We start from the raw sequence: 5,704 nt of genomic DNA, 5'->3' as shown, positions 1-5,704 counted from the left end.
AATAGTACTCAAATACCAGAGATAGAGTAATATATATCTGTGTGTGTGTGTGTGTGTGTGTGTGTGTGTGTGTGTGTGTGTATGAGTGTGCGCGCGCGAAGGTGCATGACTTAGTGGTTAGGGCATTCAGCTCAAGATCGCCCAAAATGGCAGGCCTTGTGCCTATAGCAGATAAGGTCTTATTGAAATCAATGAAAAACTTGACCGTACACATAAAGAAATTTTGACATAATCAGGTTTTAAACTAAAACACAGGTAGTAATCGAGATGGCTGTCAGCTATTGTTGTTGGATATTTAGCTTTAATATGGTCCATGAAAGAATGGTAGTGAACCGGCAGAATCGTAAATGCGCTAAAACAAAAAATATCTAGCAGCATTTCTTCCATTTCTTTACGTTCGGAGTTCATATTCCGCCGAGGTCGACTTTGCTTTTCATTCTTTCGAAGTTGATAAAATAAGTAGCAGTTGATCGCTGATGACGAGGAAATCGTCTGGTCCATCCCTTCAAAGTTGCTGTCTTTGTGCCGAAATTTGAAATCAATATGATTTGTGTATGAAAAGAATGTTGCACACATTTCTCTTACTTCAGAGTTTCTAAACCTTTTACTTCCAATGTATCCGTTGAACATATCCGGCAGTATTGTCATACCCGCTTTATGAAGGCTATCGTTTTACATTGTTAAATGTTTCAGAACAGACAGTATGTACTGTCTCAAGTCCTAGGACTCGTAGAGCCGGTTATGCGGTTTCCATGGTGTATAAGTGACCCAGATCCCAACATTTCCACTGAACGAGACCCCGATCCGTAGCAGAATTACAACTAAGAGTACTGTAGCAACGTGAAATGAAGGATTTTATTCAAGAACACAACACACCGCCCAGTCCTAGAATCGAAACCTCGACTGCAAGATCATGAGTGCAATGCTCTAACCGTTAAGCTACGCACTTTTTACATAAAAAAGCAGAAACTATGTATAATTTATTATTAGTTATATTTAAAGCCGACTCCTAAACAAGATATTTAACGCAGTTTCTTATATAAACACTATTAGTTCGATACTCTTTGCTTTGCTGAAGGCAAAAATCCAAAATTTCAAATTTAGATTATTTGGTCATTTCAAATGCTACTTTTAATATAAAATATGTTCAGTTGAAATTCAAAAGCGTCGTCGAAAGAATTAGAAACGTATTAACTTAACCTATATTTATATCTTCAGGGAAATAGATGTTATATTAAATGCTCTTTAATTGGATAAATTAAACTTTAAGCGGTGTTTCTCAGAAAAAGGCTTAATATATAAATAACCTTCCAATGTCGTATAGCTAAAAGTGTTTATTTTATATTCTTCAGACTTTGTCCTCCATATACGCAACAGAACCAGCATTAATTTAAAATCGCCTTCTATGGATCATAATAACACGCTGTTAGAAGGCATGTTGCTGTGGAATTATCTGAAATAAAATTTCTTTATAGACTTCTTGTATTAAAAATACAACATACAAAGTGCATTCAGAAGTTTTGAGACATTTTCAAGAGGGACATTTATTAATTTTAAACTACAAAACTCTAATCTCTTTCATAGTAGGATTCTCTGACTTTAATAACCTTGTTGTAGTGCTGGAGCCACTTCATGAAGGCCCCATGATGTCCGAGACCTTTGTCACAGCTTCCTTTATCTTTCCCTTCAGCTTGGAGAACAACCAAGAGTCACAGGGAGCAAGGGCTTGACTGTAGAGGGGGTGAGGGACAGTTTGATGCCCAAATCTGTTAGGTATTTGATTACCATGATAAAATTGTGTTCCGGTACAGGTGCTCAGGTCTTTTGCGATGAAGTCTCTTCTTGAACTCCCTCAAAATCTCCACAAAATACTCTTTGTTGACCGAATGGCCAGAGGGAACCCAATAGATGTAGTTGATGTCCTTGCTGTTGAAAAAGTGGAACATCATGAACTTGTCTGTGGACTTGCATTGCTGGGCCTCTTGTGCCGGTGAGAAATAGACGCTCGATTCATACAAGTTGATCTATAAGCACTCTGGAGCATTTCATAAGTTTCCGTAGTGTTTTTGTTTTTCCCCAGTTTAACACAAAACTTTATTGCATAGCGAGTTTCCAAATTGTCTTTACGTCTGAACTGCCTTCTGAAAACTAGACAGCAGTGACAAGCAATGTTTATAGTAAGGTGTGTTCAAAGTTCTATTACAACCGTTTCCTTTGATCTGGAATAACAAAGGTTGACAGGTCAGTTCATTAGATGCATAGTAATGATATACTAAAATTGCAATAATTTAGGACTATTAAAACTACATCTAAAATAGTCTCAATTCTAGAATGCACCTTGTATATCGTCGCTGCAGTGACACACAAGAACAACAGACGTGTTTCACTTTTTTTGAGGCTTAACAATGCCATGCACCCGACTGTCATCTGCTTAAAGGAAATTCATGCCTCCTTATATTGAAAATAGTGAGTAAATCATTTACTGATATCGTGGAAGCTTGCCAAACTGTAGAAAAACTCAGTATACACACTTGAAGCCGCATTAAATTAAAATCGTTAGCGCGTCGGACAACATGTTTAGCGGCGTTTCTTCCAACTCTTTATGTTCTGAGTTAAATTCGCAGAGTTCAACTTTGCCTTTCATCTATTCGGGGTCGACAAAATAAAGTACCAGACAAGTACTGGCTCAATGTCATCCACTGATTACTCCCTTTCAGAATTGCAGGCTTTGTTCCAGAATTAGAAATTATTATCATTATTATTATTATTATTATTATTATTATTATTATTATTATTATTATTATCATTATTATCTATATCTATAAAAGGCAGGATGTGTGTGTGTGTGTGTGTGTGTGTGTGTGTGTGTGTGTGTGTGTGTGTGTGCGTGAATGTACTTTATGCACGTCCACAAATTAGCATGCACGTCGCTCCAATTTTAGGAGGACATTGGTCACGACCATGGCTGTGCTTTTGTCAATTTATTTTTCCTGAGGCATCCCCGGATAGCAGTAAAAATAGCTTTTCAACCGTAACTTTTAAAAATTTTCACGTCGGTGAAATCCGTAAGTTTGCTAACATGAGTTAAGTCCCCTGTCTTATAGATTAATTTACCCTACTACAATGTCTCCGAAAAAAAAGTAGATTTGGACTACCTAAGCAATCAGCGTAGGAAAAGAGAAAGAGCAGAAGAGATTGACTATCAGCAGACCCATTATTAAAATATTATAACTTTTGGGGCCGAAACCTGGCAATAAGAGCTTGCGGATATTTCGCTACAAAACATTTAATGATATTGAAGCAGTAACTTTCATAAATCAGGGTATAACTTTTGAAAACTCTTTCTGAACCCAGTCAACGACGGGTATTTCTGCTAGTTATTATTATTCTTGACTCGAGTTTTGTTGGAACACTTGGAGTCTTGCATGCGTAGCAGACTTGGTACATGCAGCCTACGGTACCATACTATCTGTTCTTTTCAACTATCTAATACTTTCCTGATGATTCTGGCCTTGCCAATGCGGCAAAGCTTTTGTAACAGATCTCTACTGAGCACTCTATTCCGATTTCCTTTACGTTCCCCTTGATGCCTTCTGATACTGTCCTCAAGTACCCAACAATACTTGGCACTATCTTCATCTTCATTGCTCACAGATGAGCTATCTCCAGGCTCATGCATCGTAACCCTATGTGCGTGACATGGTGGTTTCATATCAAGATAAGCAACGCATGACCTTACAGGTGGGGCCAAGTTAGAGTTTTCTTCAGTTCGAGTAGCCCATCCCACTCAAAAGGTCCCTGAATAAGATTTGTTTAGGATGATGAACGAAACACTCATGTTTCCAGAGGCGGATTATTCAAGCTCCAAGAATCCCTCTCAACACATGTTAATGATGCTTCCCCACTACTTTTGCTCGTGATCAGAGATGCACATATCGTGTGCCACTAAAAGACATGCTCAACTGGTGAAGGTGCAGCATGTGACAAGCAAATCTGTGATATTGAGCAGAATATTTGCTGTAGACCAGCTTTTACACCAAGACAAAACATGTATATTTTCTTTACTATTATTAAGGCGGCGAGTTGGTAGAATCGTTAGCACAAAATGTTTAGCAACATTTCGTCCGTCTTTACAAATTCTACCGAGGTCGACTCTACCTTTCACCCTTGCAGGGTCGATGAAATAAGTACCAGTTACGCACTGCGATCAATGTAATCGACTTATCCCCTCCAAGCAAAAATTTCAGGCCATGAGCCTATACTAGAAAGGGTTATTATTATTATTAAAAAGGCGAGCTGCCAGAATGGTTAGCACGCCGGGCGAAGTGCTTAGCGGTATTTCGTTTGCCGTTACGGTCTGAGTTCAAATGCCGCCGAGGTTGACTTTGCCTTTCATCCTTTTGGGGTCGATAAATTAAGTAAAGTACCAGTTACGCACTGGGATCGATGTAATCGACTAGTCCCCTCCGCCAAAATTTCAGGCCTTTTGCCTTTAGTAGAAAGGATTATTTTTTTCTTTCTTTGCCTGATAGCCTTAGCGAGAAAGAGGTTGTGTGGTAGGCCAGACGCTTTCCTCTTTGGCCAAGCCCTCATAAACTTGTTCAAGTTTCATTTGAAAAAAAAAGTGAGGGTAGAGAGGGAAGTTTTGTCCCCCAGCAATTTTGTTAAAAGGTGGGTGAATGTAGAAAGAACGGCCCGAGTGAATGAGCTTACTCTAAGCATTTCCCTGTAGTGGAGAGGATGCTTACCCTGATGGTCAGGAGAGTCGTGGATTTGTGGAGTTTCCACGAGCAGTCCATGATCTCCCTCTTTTGGAGAATTTTGTTGTTATAATCGATTGTTTTTCAATGTTTACACGACTTTCATGTAACCCCACATTCTATTTGTCCTCTGCTGTTCAAATGTTTTTAATGTAAACCTTTTGTGGTTAATCAAGAAATTTATTATTATCATTATTATTATTATTATTATTATTATTATTATTATTATCATTATTATTATTATTATTATTATCGTCGTCATCATCAGCATTATTATATGAAAACTCACAGCTCATTTTTCTGGGTATGATGGAAAGTATCAGCTATCCACAGCCAGCAGACTAAGATGACACTTGTTTACTGGTCATGCTTTAAAAACCCTGCGAAGAATTCTTGCAGTTCCAAGCAATGCTGATTTTTGTAGGTGTTCTACCTTCACACTTGCACTAATCTTTTTCATCTATGTTGGTAGTTGAATGCTGATACTCTCAAGTACGCCAATTACTATTGCTATCACGTCTTCTCTCTTCATTGACCACAACCTTCGTATTTACCACTTTATATATTGTCATAGTTGTTTATTTTTTCTTCTTTAACATTGATCCTGTTGTCACCGGGGCATGCTATGTCGATTATTATTATTATTATTATTATTATTATTATTATTATTATTATTATTATTATTATTATTATTATTATTATGACTTTTGTTTTGCATTTGTACAAGTTGGATCCAAGTCTCACCCAGAGACCTCAAGAGACAACAAGTTAGAAGTTCATGTAGGTGTTATGCCTATGGTACCATATATTTGGATTTGTACAGTTTTGTTCAAGTGAATGTTTAAGAAACCATAAGAAAATTATGTTTGCTTTAAAATTTGAGATCACATAGACAGTATTTTACGTAGGATATGGGCAGTTCCCATGAGCACTATCTTTTGGAC

This window comes from Octopus bimaculoides, chromosome 18 (assembly GCF_001194135.2).
Source record: "Octopus bimaculoides isolate UCB-OBI-ISO-001 chromosome 18, ASM119413v2, whole genome shotgun sequence".
Lineage (NCBI taxonomy): Eukaryota > Metazoa > Mollusca > Cephalopoda > Octopoda > Octopodidae > Octopus > Octopus bimaculoides.
Note: the sequence above shows the minus strand (reverse complement) of the source record.